The 14,328-nt window shown below is 42.1% G+C and overlaps 1 protein-coding gene across 1 annotated transcript in view; it reads right to left on the bottom strand.

The window, feature by feature from the left end:
- Nucleotides 1-10,180, bottom strand: part of DLGAP4 (DLG associated protein 4) — a 266,682-nt gene extending 256,502 nt beyond the window's left edge. The window contains exon 1 of the mRNA XM_081196087.1: nucleotides 10,020-10,180. The gene's annotated coding sequence lies outside the window, so the exon portion shown is untranslated. The remainder of the gene's footprint in view (nucleotides 1-10,019) is intronic.
- Nucleotides 10,181-14,328: the final 4,148 nt, after the last annotated feature.

The following is a 14,328-nucleotide window of genomic DNA, read 5'->3' as shown; positions in this document are numbered from 1 at the left end:
CATCTAGTTAAGGGCATGCATTTGAGAAACCGTTCTGAACATATTTAAAACTTGTTTGTTCTTCAATAAACTTTAATCTTCGTTGTTGATTTTACAACCTGACTGAGACTCAGCATTTCACCAGAAGAAGCTTGGTTGGTGGAAGAATAAAGCAGTGGTGTACAGGTCAATAGTCCGTGAAATGACCCGGGGCTCTGTATGAATGCCACAATATTACGCTCAGGGTCTTTTCCAACTTTACAATTCCATAATTCCCCATTATATAGCAACCTATCCAACATATTTCAAACACCCCCCATGCTCATACAGGCTAGAAGTCCCCCCCTCCCCCTGGCAGTTCTTTCTACCAAGAGTGGATGGAATATCTCCCCACTCACACATTTCCGTTCCACCTTCCTGGATTGTTGGAAGATGCCAAAGAACTATCTGGATGTACACTGGACACACCATGTCCCATGTATCAACACCTTGTCCCCAAGGTGAGCCCAAGTTAGGAATTTTAGTTCATCTCTGTTTCTCATTTTTTCCTATTTCCTCAGGTTCAGTTCTCCACTTAAAAAGAAAAAAAAAGAAGTCCACATGAAAATTAATTAGCATCTTAGTGGAAATTTCTCTTCACATACATGCAACTTTGCTTAATATTCACCAATCCACAGAGAAGTATTATCACTTGATTCGCCTGACTGCAGCTGGGGTTGGGAACAGGGGAGAGAAATGCAGACTGATGAATCCACAGAAATTCCAATCCAGGCCTGAATTTGCCTAATTCCTGGCTTTTCCCCTGCCCATTTCCCTCCTCCTCCTCCTCCTCTCTGGCTCTCCCACTCTCAGTTGCCAGTTGAGTCACACAATGGAACATAAGGTGACAAAGCAGCATGAGGACTGCTCTCCCTGCTTTCTGTGGGCTACCTGCTGTCGTTCAGGCATGTGGCACAGCTGCCCTTCCTCGAACAGGATGAAGGTGGGACAGAACGGGATTTGCCAGCTCCATCCACGAGAAACAGCAGGATTCTGCAAGCCTTGTGCCAGAGCACTTGGCACTTGCCTTGAGGATTCCACGTGGCTTTCTGTTCTCAAGTCAGCAGCGCACACACTTGGCTCAAACCAGTGACACGGTTTACCTTCCAATTTTCAAGGAGCTTCTGTCTGCCAAACAAATGAACCCTAACAATACCCTGCAACCTTTTTTCAGTGTGGCACCAGAGCATCCAAGCGGACAAACAATAACAGAAGCAACAACACAGGAGGAGCAGGCTGGCAGATCTTAACGGGTTGGGATCATTAGTTTTGATATTATTTTTTAATGCGAAAGCATGGAGAAATAAAGCAAACCAACGACTCCAGGATCTGCGTTAATGAATAAATGAAATGCATCTCGGGAGGATAATTAAGTGCTTAGAACAAAAAAATGTGCCACCTAAATAATAATAGAGAAACCGTAAGAGAGAGGGAGAGGGAGAGGGAGAGGGAGAGAGAGAGAGAGAGAGAGAGAGCGAGAGAGAGAGAGAGAGAGAACACACAGAAAAACAAATCAAGCAATTGTAATTAAGAGGAAAATATACACGTGTAATTATTTTAAAAGGCACCTGAGGTCCCTAGGAAGGAGGAACGGTTTGAGGAACGAGGTTCCTTCTTGCTGGGGAACACCCCAGTACTAATCAAGGAACCATTACAATGATAACTGCAATCAGGAGCTACAGCAACACCTATCAAAACCCCAGCCTTGAAAATGAGGAGCAATTTCATTCAGAGCATGAAACAAGATGGCATGTGGCACCTCTAGCGTATTTAGCAATTTCCAATCAGCCCTTTTGATTTTCTTTTAAGCAAAACACACATCCCAACAAGTGAAGAAAGAGAGAGGCGGTGTTATGTGTGACTATTAAAAGCAAAAAGGAAGAACAATACTTTCTAAATTTTATCTGTACAGAAACGTAATTCATTTACATGCAGAGTTATTTTAAATGGGTCTTACATAAGTTGCAAGCACTTGCTACTTTTGAAATGCTATATTTATAGTGGTACACGGAGCTATATTCAGTTTGGTCTCTTTGCATCAGCTTCGAAATACACACAAACAGGCATGCGTATTAGTTGCAGGTGCTTAACATTGTTAACAAGGTCTATTAAAAATCCCAACTGTTATTTAGGGTGCCTGATAATTATATTCTTCATGCACCAGAGAATTTTTTTTAAAAAAACCCCAAACCCTCGGAGAATCTCCTTTCATCCAGGCAGACTATGATTGGAGTGGACGAGGGGGAAAGTCTCTCTTGGGTCTGGGCTGAGGATTAACAGTTATTTAATATTAGGAAGGGTAAAAATGCAAAGGAAGCACTGTAGTCAGGGAAGGGAGAGAGACAGAGAATGTGACTTCTGGCTCAAGTGTTCCAAGCATGAAAACAGACAGATAAATCAATGTTGAAAGGCTAGTGTTTGCAAATATGCAGATCATATGGTAACCTGTCAGGGAAATGCAGCTGGTTGTAGCTTGCTGTTGAGTATACTCGTTATAGATAAACAGGTTTTCCCCCTTTGCAATGTGAGAAATGGCCTTGAGAGGGTTCAAGGTGTAAAATGTGCCTGAATATATAAGCAGAACTCTGTTGCGTTTGGGGAATAAATACTCAGGAGTCAGGCACATCTGTGGAAGGTATGCTCAGCACAAAAGCTGGCATCTAGCAGTTTGAGGAGTGGCTGGTCCCAGTAACAGGCATGGTATCTGGGCCTGTCCTCTCTCTTTCTCTCACACACAGAGAACCATTTTTGTGTGTGGCAGCAGTGATTTCAAACCAATTATATTCATTTAGGACAGGGGTCCCCAAACTAAGGCCCGAGGGACTCATTTATCCAGCCTGTGGTGACCCCCGCTTGCCTGCTCTTACCGGCACTGCACTGTGCAGCTGCCCACTTCCGGGTCAGAAGAGCACCAGAAATAGCTTGTGCGCATGCACTAGCATTATTTGTGCATGCGTCATTTCCGGTGCACACCCGGGTTGGAGGAGGCCTGTGCACATGAGCACAAGCTATTCCCAGTGCTCCTCCAACCCAGAAGTGCGCCGGAAATAGCGTGTGCGCCACGCGTATGGACACGTGCTCCCCCGCCCTCCGGCCTGCGCTGGAGACACCGTCCTGAGGCACGGTAAGTTTGCTGACCCCTGATTTAGGTTGTCTCACTCATGCAAACAATGCATGCAGAACTCAAGACACATTGGCTTCTTGTATCCTGCTGTAGAGCAGCTTCTTGGGGAATCAGCCCAGCAGTATGAAGAACATCCCAAACTCACTGATTTCTGTAGGTCCCAGTGACATTCACACAACGGTCTCTTCCCACACATGTAGTTTGTGGCCCAGAACTTGAGTCAACAAATATTGACTCAAAAACCCTACTGCCACATGTAGAGAGGATCATGAGAATGGGCCTCACTTGGTTCATTTTATGAACAGTGCTATTTAATTAAAGAGGTACTGACTTGCAATTTTCCCATTGATTAGAGACAATAATCTTAGGACTCTTGGCTGCCAACAACAGGATGAAGCATACCACTTATAAGAAGGGGCATGTGTCAATTCCCAACTTGTTGATTATCAGAAACACCAATTGCAAATTTGCTCTGATGCATGATATAGTGTCAGTTGGGGGTGATGCGTGTTGAGCAAGTTATCTGTTTCTGTACTGCAAGTTTATATTCCATCTCATATGTCATAGCTGGGACAGGATTGTAGCAGGCTCTCACAGTATCTTTGGGTTAGAAGTTGGACTAATGCAGGCATAGGCAAACTCAGCCCTTCAGATGTTTTGGGACTATAATTCCCATCATCCCTGACCACTGGTCCTGTTAGCTAAGGATCATGGGAGTTGTAGTCCCAAAACAATTGGAGGGCCGAATTTGCCTATGCCTGGACTAATGCTTCATAGGCAGTGCCCACTTTTCCAGTAGGTCCTTCTGAAGGGGGAAGAGCATGACAGAAGATTATGCAAATACTAACTTCTATAAATCCACCATCTGCATAATTCAAGATAGAAGAAAATGAAGTTGTCTTTCATTCAAGACAGAGTTAACTTATATTATTCAACACCACAAGATGTGGCAATGGCCATTACCTTAGATAGCTCTCCTGACATGTTGTACCCTTGATCAATACAATGAAAACCTCTCAGACAACCTCTCAGACAGAATGCAACAAATCCCTATATTTCTTGCACTTAAGAGACAGAGACTGCAGCTATGAGCTGTGACAGACCCACATTTACTCTATGAATCAGGAACAGAGGAGGATGTGTAATACAACACCTACATATTTTGTTCCCATCTATAATGGCATGCAGAAGAAGCAAAGGAGCCGAATGCAACATGCTGGATAGAATAATCCAGGCGACAAATCAGACCCTTGATTCTCCATATTTTGTTTCCATGACATACTCTTATTTCACTCTCTTTTGTTCCTAGTCCCGCCCTTGACTGTGATGAATGTCCATCTTCTAAACAACTCATCATAAAAATGAAAAACTGTCTTCTATGCCGAGTGTACATGCCCAGATATCATTCATTTCATGTTGTGTTTCCTCCACAGCTGTAAAACTCATAGTGTTTTTAATACTGCAATACAGCTCACATGAATCACAAGGTGATCCGAGAATCCCCTTGTTTTGCTGATTCACAAGGTTTTCTTTGCCTTTGTTATTCAGTGGTACCTCGGGTTAACTGCTTAATTCATTCTGGAGGTCTGTTCTTAACCTGAAACTGTTCTTAACCTGAAGCACCACTTTAGCTAATGGGGCCTCCCGCTGCCACCGCGCCGCCGGAGCACAATTTCTGTTCTCATCCTGAAGCAAAGTCCTTAACCCAAGGTACTATTTCTAGGTTAGTGGAGTCTGTAACCTTAAGCATTTGTAACCTGAGGTGCCACTGTAGTTAAAATAACAATAAATGATTCTGAAAAATAGATGGTGAATGAAAGGAACATAACTGTTATTTTCCATTAATTTAAATAGTTTTAAAGAAATTAATTTTGTTATTCCTTACTCAAGGAAGAAATTCCTACTCTGTATTAACAGCCCCCCGCTACTCAACGTGAATTGAATATATTTCAAAAGGGTAGCTGTGTTAATATCTCTTGGAGCAAACCCAATGGAGTACTCCAGCACTTTAAAAATTGGACAAATTCATTGATCAGAAGCCAAAGAATTACTTTACATGTGCCCAAGGAGCTGGCGAGCTGGCGGGATTTTTGAATTGTATGTGGAGGAAGTGGGGCAATGTTTAAGTGTGCCTGAAAAACCTAGAGGGGTTCTTTATAGCTTTGTCAGGCTTGCAGCTGCAATTTTTTATTTTTTCAGACTGTTCTAGTCTCAGGTGTGTATGTGAGAGAGGGAGAGAGGAAGCAGAAATGTTCGCCATCACTTTTTTGTGATGGCTGCCATTCCATTTCCATCTAGGAAATTTAAAAGTGCAGCCACTAGCTCAAAAAAGTTTTAAAGAACTCCAGTAAATTTCCCCTGCGATGATATTTCCCCAACACCCCAAAAGATGAAAAAAGAGAGACATTTTTACTCCTTAGAATACAGTTTAAGATGAAGCCCTGAGGCATAAGGCCAAAGGTCCATCTAGTCTAGCGGCCTTTTTTAACAGTGGCCATCCAGAAACCTCTGGGAAGCTCACAAACAGGACCTAAGTGCAACAGCAGCCTCTTCTCCTGGGGTTTCCTGCAACATATTCTGAAGCTTGCTGCTGCCAACAGTGAAGATAGGTGTGCATCAGATTTAGTAGCCTTCTTTGATATTGAACTCTACACGCACACAACATTTGTGCTGACCTTTCATCCCATGATAAGTTCTGCCCAGCGATATCACAAATGTAGTGGGAGAGGGGGAAGTCTAGCCAAAGCAGCTTCACCTACTCTTCAAGTGGAAAAGTATCCCAGAGTAGCTTACAAATGGCCAATGGAAACAATATCAGAGTGCCGGGGGGGGGGGTTTGCTGTTCAAGAAGCACATACCTCAGCACTTTCTGCAGAATGCAAGACATATCGGGCATTTGCTTGGATTGCAGCGCTAGCTTTTGTGTGCCAGCATGAACATATGTATATGTGTTTCTGGGTGTGCGTGCACACACATCTACTTTATGCAACTATCTGGTAGAGCGCATTCTAGTTCAAGAAATTATATCTGAAAACATTTTGTTTGTCTTTAAGGTGCCATAGGACTCAATTCTAGTACTGTATGCAGGGATTTTTATAATATATATTTTTATTAGCAACAGCATAAAACAATACAAACAACAAATAATGGGTATTCATCATCAGGTAAAAAGCAAAATTCAGGCATGACATGTATAAGACAGAAAATAATACAGCATATTAAGTTAAATAACAAAGCCCAAAAGATGTATGCATCACAGGGGATTAGGTTCCCCCAGGGTGAGGGTTAATAAAGGAAATAAATATAAACCAATCAGCATCTAAAGTATTTTTTTCATCACCACTTTCCTTTTTGTGGCAAGGCAAGGCAAGGTTAAAGAGAACATGAGCAACGATAAAGGGTTTGAAATGAATAATGTACCGTGCAAGGTTGAAAGCATGGCAAAACTAGACAAATGGGCAGAGGCATGCCAGCAAATGTTAAATCTCCTGGAGGTGGACGGGAAAAAGAAAAGGAACTTTTGTCAGTGCCATTCAATGATGCTTAAGAAGCTGAGTAATCAGTTTTTGGAGAACAGATTTAGGATTGGAGGGAAGTCCTCCAAGCTGTAAGAAAGTTTAGACAATGAAACAAATGCACCAAACATGGATGGAGTCGTCCCCCCGCCTCTTCTGAAAGTGTTTAAAAGAGGAAACTATATGAGCACGGAAAAGGGATTTTACATGAAGGAGAGCCTATGTGATGACTCTCAAGGGTGGGACTTAAACATTCTTACATTTAGCCCTAAAAAAAAAGAAAGAAAGAAACAGGAGCTGCAGAAAAAAGAGGGCTTATACGTACAATGGATTGTGCCCCCTATTCCTATCATCACTCTGGTTAAGTGATGCAATGAAATGAAATCAAACCTTTATTAGGCATTATGCGAATAAAAACCATAAAAGAGAGAATAACATGTAAAAGCCTTGAGATATATATAAAAAGGCAGCAGTTGGCTACATACATATATATATATATATACATATAGAATCAGTGGTTTTCCTTGTTAACCTGCTCCTTGGAGGGCTGCTGCCAAAAACTCAGCTACCCCCGCCGTTACCCTTTGGTCAACGTCGGATAGGCAGAATCCCACACATTCACCTTGCTGGGGTTCCAGACCACCCAAAAGGGGGGACAGCACGCGTTGACGGAGCGTACCGTACAATGGGCAATGGAAGAGAATATGCTCTACAGTGTCCGGGACATTCATAGAGCATCTGCAGAATCTCTTGTTTCTAGGGATGTTTTGATATCTTCCCCAGACAAATGCTGAGGGAAAAACATTCAACCGGGCCAGCATAAAAGCCCCAATGGAATACTGGGCCTGGTCCACCTCAATAAAGTACTGGTTAAGTAAATCTCTCTCATACTTTTAACTCTGGGAGTTAGTGGAGGCAGATCCATTAGGGAGAATGGGGCACTGCACCATCAAGCTCAGTCCACCCTAAGCTGGGTCCCATTTATCTACCTCCATCCTTATCAACAATTTAGAGGGAGGGGTCTGGCTCTCAGCTTCCTCCTCATTAGTGACAGATTCAAACTCGTAGAACTCAGTAGGGAGGAAGCTGGAATTAGTTGGCTTGGCCTATCGGTGTCTCTGGCTCCACCTACTGTTGGCCTCCCAGTCTCCCACCCTACTGAGCCAATGAGCACCAATGGAATTTTACAAAGAAAGCAAGGAAGGAAACCTGCCTCTGAATACTAGTAACATGTTTCCTGAAAGCACATGTTTTCTTAAAAAAAATTTTTTTTGGTATCTACAGCATCAGATTTCCAGGCAATGAAAGTGATAAAAACAAAGAAAAGCTGCTGCACCCTGAAGTGATAGCATGGGAAAAAAATATTACTGGATGTTACAGCTTTCAAAAAAGACTCTGTGCTGCAAGGGATATCAATTTAAAATAGTCTCACCAAAAAGCAATTGAGCTTATCACTATAACAGGCAGTCAAGGAGGAATTCTGATACAGCTATTTCCCCTCTTTCTAGAAGCTTGCTTCTTTAATACCCTTTTCTTCTCCTTTCATCAGCCTTTAAGGAGTGTGGCTGAACCATGCTCACCAACATTCCAGCTCCAGGATGGGTCTATTGATCCATAAAATGACAAGTATGGCTCTCTGTATGGCTCTCAGAATGTTTGAGACATTATATTTTGTTATTGAGATTTCATGTGTTCTTCTTGAAACTTTGCTCTACACAGAATTGCTCTATTGATCTGAGGGTAATGAGACAAGAACTTTCAAAACGGGCAGCTTTTCTGTAACATTGAGAATACTTAGTGCCCTGCACTCATTACAGGTGTATAGGGGCTTCTATCATGCCATCTGTCAAAAAATCAAAGCAAGGTTCCCACTTTGGATTTGAAACGTTTCTGGGCTGTCACTGTTTTCAGGTGGGACTCAATTACTTACCAGCAAATTATTATTATTATTATTATTATTATTATTATTATTATTAAAGATTTATATACCACCCTTTGTCATAAGATCTTAGGGCAGTTCACAGAATAAAATACAGAATAAAAAGAAGTAAAGAAGTAAAAGAAAACAGCAAAACAATTCAGGTTGGGCAAGCAAAGTTGATTTACTTGTGCTACTATCTCCCACTCCCTTCCCTCCAAAAGTGTGGGACAGCAATTCCTAGATGCAATGTCAGCTAACCTCCCTGCAAATAGACCAGGATGAGTGCACAATAAACGTCTGACATTGTCTAACCTCCCTTCAAACTTTGAACAGCCAGGATGCGATCAACAAAACAGGAAACAACCTCCATCCTCAGGGCCATCTGCCAAGTTTATATTTCAATGTAGACATGACCTAGGAGTACCCAGCTATTAGCAGTATTGCAAATCCAGTGATCCCAACCATTATTTTGTGCCATGTGAATGCAGTTTCTCCAGTTCCACTAGAAGGCACCTGAAGCTCACACTAACACCAGACTTACTAGCCCTGTCCATGTGGGCCAAACAAAAGATATTGAGTGCATTGGGAGGCAGGATTGAATATACAGCAGTAGGCACCACCACTGACCTCCCTGTGTTTATGGCTCTTCTATACAGCATCAACATGTGTGTGGTCTGGAGGCACATGAGGCCACTGCCTTGCCATAGCTAAGCAGATCTAGGTCTGGTCAGTACCTGAGCACCAAGGAAGCACATTGTATGTCCACTAGCAAATTGCATGGTGGGATTCTGCCACTCACACCACGTGTGTGTGTGTGTGTGTGTGTGTGTGTGTGTGTGTGTGCTCTCTCACTCACTCACCCACACCCAAATCCGCCCACCCACCCACTCATACACCTGCCATGTACTTCCATATGGCGTATGCAGCCTAAGCCTTCCCTCATTATGGTCAGAGGTTTCCTCTGCAATGGGTTATTACCATCTGGATCACCAGAATGCAATATTAAACAGAAACAAAAGACAGAAGGTTTTGCCACTTCTTCCTAGAAAAACTTGCTTCACATTGCTCTAAGTGGAAACAAGTCAACCATGGAATACACTACAGACAAATGCCCTCATTTGTGTAATTAGAATAGCTCATTGAATCAGAGATCATCATAGCGACCATCCTAACTTCTCAAATCAAACCACAAAAATTCAGTTCCACATAACTATTTTTCCTTGTGTTATTCCTGTTTCTAGGGTGCATTAAGGAGAAAGAACATTTCCCCCCTTTGTGTACACTCTTCTAATATATATTTTTAGACTAATAAAATGACTGCAGAACTACTTAAATACATAATTATCCAATTTATCCAGATCATAATGATGGTACCAGTACAAAAGTTGAACAATGTTATATACCCCTATGAAAAACACACACACCATTGTATGGTACTCACCATAAGAATGGTCATCCAGGGATTCAGTTTTTCTTCAGGAACAATCCTGCTTGTAACAGGAACCCCGTCGGTTCTGTACACGCAACTGCTTGCTGTGTGGAGACTTGGTTGGATAAAAGGAGGAAATGGTTGTGGTTTGTTGGTGATGGCCACACAAGAGCTGGCTGAATGGACTCTTCGGTCTGGAGAAGAAATGAAAAACACAGGTTAGAAAACTTCATCTCCATAGCACAGAGTTGGTCTGCCAACAGGCCTAGCTCCCCATAGAGCAAATCCTTGCCACCTTCCATTTTGTGTACATGACTGAAGGTGGCTAAAAAGGGATATGAAGCAAGCCACCAGTGTTGAAAGATGGCGGCAGTAATCTCAGGATACAATAGTGGCTTAGGGTGTGTGGCTCACCCCACACCAAAAACCCAGAGAGCTCACAGTGTGGATGAAGGGCAGTTTTTCTATGCATTTAAAGGCCAGTTTACCCAGTAACAAGATTAGAAAGGGCACACTGAACCTAAAGAAAATGGAAATGAAAGCAAACTGCTGGACTTAATCTGCCTTGAGCCCTGAAGATAAAATGCCACAAACAGGGAAGAAATAAGACTGTGCTGTTGAGCTGTTAGCAATTCTTCTAGCTACATGTTTGATAACTTTCAAGGCCAATATGCACCACCACCTTTGAGCCTATATTCCATCTGTGGTGACTTTCTGTCAGACTGGGCAGATAGCAAAGCAATTGTCTGAGTGCTCCATTGGGAGCCCAGGTGTTGATTAAGTGCTTCATCACCCATGATTATGGGTTTGTACTGATGTGTTAAATTGGCACATGGATCCTTTGTGGCATGTTCAGGAAATGGCTATGCCAAAAATGGAAAACAGGTCTCAAAAAGTTGTCAAGAGAATCAGCTCTGAAAGTTGCTGGAGATAAGAAACTAACTGCAAATTACATGCAGACCTATGTGAAGTTTTTGGAGAAAGATTAGGAGCAAAGAAGTGCAACAGCAGCCTCTTCTCCTGGGGTTTCCTGCAACATATTCTGAAGCTTGCTGCTGCCAACAGTGAAGATAGGTGTGCATCAGATTTAGTAGCCTTCTTTGATATTGAACTCTACACGCACACAACATTTGTGCTGACCTTTCATCCCATGATAAGTTCTGCCCAGCGATATCACAAATGTAGTGGGAGAGGGGGAAGTCTAGCCAAAGCAGCTTCACCTACTCTTCAAGTGGAAAAGTATCCCAGAGTAGCTTACAAATGGCCAATGGAAACAATATCAGAGTGCCGGGGGGGGGGTTTGCTGTTCAAGAAGCACATACCTCAGCACTTTCTGCAGAATGCAAGACATATCGGGCATTTGCTTGGATTGCAGCGCTAGCTTTTGTGTGCCAGCATGAACATATGTATATGTGTTTCTGGGTGTGCGTGCACACACATCTACTTTATGCAACTATCTGGTAGAGCGCATTCTAGTTCAAGAAATTATATCTGAAAACATTTTGTTTGTCTTTAAGGTGCCATAGGACTCAATTCTAGTACTGTATGCAGGGATTTTTATAATATATATTTTTATTAGCAACAGCATAAAACAATACAAACAACAAATAATGGGTATTCATCATCAGGTAAAAAGCAAAATTCAGGCATGACATGTATAAGACAGAAAATAATACAGCATATTAAGTTAAATAACAAAGCCCAAAAGATGTATGCATCACAGGGGATTAGGTTCCCCCAGGGTGAGGGTTAATAAAGGAAATAAATATAAACCAATCAGCATCTAAAGTATTTTTTTCATCACCACTTTCCTTTTTGTGGCAAGGCAAGGCAAGGTTAAAGAGAACATGAGCAACGATAAAGGGTTTGAAATGAATAATGTACCGTGCAAGGTTGAAAGCATGGCAAAACTAGACAAATGGGCAGAGGCATGCCAGCAAATGTTAAATCTCCTGGAGGTGGACGGGAAAAAGAAAAGGAACTTTTGTCAGTGCCATTCAATGATGCTTAAGAAGCTGAGTAATCAGTTTTTGGAGAACAGATTTAGGATTGGAGGGAAGTCCTCCAAGCTGTAAGAAAGTTTAGACAATGAAACAAATGCACCAAACATGGATGGAGTCGTCCCCCCGCCTCTTCTGAAAGTGTTTAAAAGAGGAAACTATATGAGCACGGAAAAGGGATTTTACATGAAGGAGAGCCTATGTGATGACTCTCAAGGGTGGGACTTAAACATTCTTACATTTAGCCCTAAAAAAAAAGAAAGAAAGAAACAGGAGCTGCAGAAAAAAGAGGGCTTATACGTACAATGGATTGTGCCCCCTATTCCTATCATCACTCTGGTTAAGTGATGCAATGAAATGAAATCAAACCTTTATTAGGCATTATGCGAATAAAAACCATAAAAGAGAGAATAACATGTAAAAGCCTTGAGATATATATAAAAAGGCAGCAGTTGGCTACATACATATATATATATATATACATATAGAATCAGTGGTTTTCCTTGTTAACCTGCTCCTTGGAGGGCTGCTGCCAAAAACTCAGCTACCCCCGCCGTTACCCTTTGGTCAACGTCGGATAGGCAGAATCCCACACATTCACCTTGCTGGGGTTCCAGACCACCCAAAAGGGGGGACAGCACGCGTTGACGGAGCGTACCGTACAATGGGCAATGGAAGAGAATATGCTCTACAGTGTCCGGGACATTCATAGAGCATCTGCAGAATCTCTTGTTTCTAGGGATGTTTTGATATCTTCCCCAGACAAATGCTGAGGGAAAAACATTCAACCGGGCCAGCATAAAAGCCCCAATGGAATACTGGGCCTGGTCCACCTCAATAAAGTACTGGTTAAGTAAATCTCTCTCATACTTTTAACTCTGGGAGTTAGTGGAGGCAGATCCATTAGGGAGAATGGGGCACTGCACCATCAAGCTCAGTCCACCCTAAGCTGGGTCCCATTTATCTACCTCCATCCTTATCAACAATTTAGAGGGAGGGGTCTGGCTCTCAGCTTCCTCCTCATTAGTGACAGATTCAAACTCGTAGAACTCAGTAGGGAGGAAGCTGGAATTAGTTGGCTTGGCCTATCGGTGTCTCTGGCTCCACCTACTGTTGGCCTCCCAGTCTCCCACCCTACTGAGCCAATGAGCACCAATGGAATTTTACAAAGAAAGCAAGGAAGGAAACCTGCCTCTGAATACTAGTAACATGTTTCCTGAAAGCACATGTTTTCTTAAAAAAAATTTTTTTTGGTATCTACAGCATCAGATTTCCAGGCAATGAAAGTGATAAAAACAAAGAAAAGCTGCTGCACCCTGAAGTGATAGCATGGGAAAAAAATATTACTGGATGTTACAGCTTTCAAAAAAGACTCTGTGCTGCAAGGGATATCAATTTAAAATAGTCTCACCAAAAAGCAATTGAGCTTATCACTATAACAGGCAGTCAAGGAGGAATTCTGATACAGCTATTTCCCCTCTTTCTAGAAGCTTGCTTCTTTAATACCCTTTTCTTCTCCTTTCATCAGCCTTTAAGGAGTGTGGCTGAACCATGCTCACCAACATTCCAGCTCCAGGATGGGTCTATTGATCCATAAAATGACAAGTATGGCTCTCTGTATGGCTCTCAGAATGTTTGAGACATTATATTTTGTTATTGAGATTTCATGTGTTCTTCTTGAAACTTTGCTCTACACAGAATTGCTCTATTGATCTGAGGGTAATGAGACAAGAACTTTCAAAACGGGCAGCTTTTCTGTAACATTGAGAATACTTAGTGCCCTGCACTCATTACAGGTGTATAGGGGCTTCTATCATGCCATCTGTCAAAAAATCAAAGCAAGGTTCCCACTTTGGATTTGAAACGTTTCTGGGCTGTCACTGTTTTCAGGTGGGACTCAATTACTTACCAGCAAATTATTATTATTATTATTATTATTATTATTATTATTATTAAAGATTTATATACCACCCTTTGTCATAAGATCTTAGGGCAGTTCACAGAATAAAATACAGAATAAAAAGAAGTAAAGAAGTAAAAGAAAACAGCAAAACAATTCAGGTTGGGCAAGCAAAGTTGATTTACTTGTGCTACTATCTCCCACTCCCTTCCCTCCAAAAGTGTGGGACAGCAATTCCTAGATGCAATGTCAGCTAACCTCCCTGCAAATAGACCAGGATGAGTGCACAATAAACGTCTGACATTGTCTAACCTCCCTTCAAACTTTGAACAGCCAGGATGCGATCAACAAAACAGGAAACAACCTCCATCCTCAGGGCCATCTGCCAAGTTTATATTTCAATGTAGACATGACCTAGGAG

Source organism: Podarcis bocagei, assembly GCF_964188305.1.
Source record: "Podarcis bocagei genome assembly, chromosome: 5".
In the NCBI taxonomy this organism is placed as follows: domain Eukaryota; kingdom Metazoa; phylum Chordata; class Lepidosauria; order Squamata; family Lacertidae; genus Podarcis; species Podarcis bocagei.
The sequence above is the reverse complement of the archived record's forward strand: the minus strand, read 5'-3'. Positions and strand labels throughout refer to the sequence as shown.